A 335-nucleotide genomic window follows, 5' to 3' on the forward strand; every position below is an offset into this window, starting at 1 on the left:
CGCGTTCCCGCGAACTCGTGTCGCGTCTCGAGACCGCCGAAATCTCGCGCTCAGGACGTAACAATATACAAACTTATGTTTTTAAAAAAAAGTTAAAAAAAGCGCTAAGCGTTGGTGAAACTGGCCCAAATGGTACTTCTCGTAATGAATCACCATTTGGACCAGCTTCACCAACGTCAATTACTTAATCGGCCTAGAAACTGACGACTAATCGTTGATGACTAAACGTTTGCTGTTTCGTAGAACTAATGATATGTATCATTTGTATAAAAGATTTGATATCAATAACTGGCGCCAAGTTAAATTTTACCATTTTAATCCTCCCAAAGAAAAAA

Source organism: Trachymyrmex cornetzi, unplaced genomic scaffold (genome assembly GCF_001594075.2).
Source record: "Trachymyrmex cornetzi isolate Tcor2-1 unplaced genomic scaffold, Tcor1.1 scaffold1076, whole genome shotgun sequence".
Taxonomy (NCBI): Eukaryota; Metazoa; Arthropoda; class Insecta; order Hymenoptera; family Formicidae; genus Trachymyrmex; species Trachymyrmex cornetzi.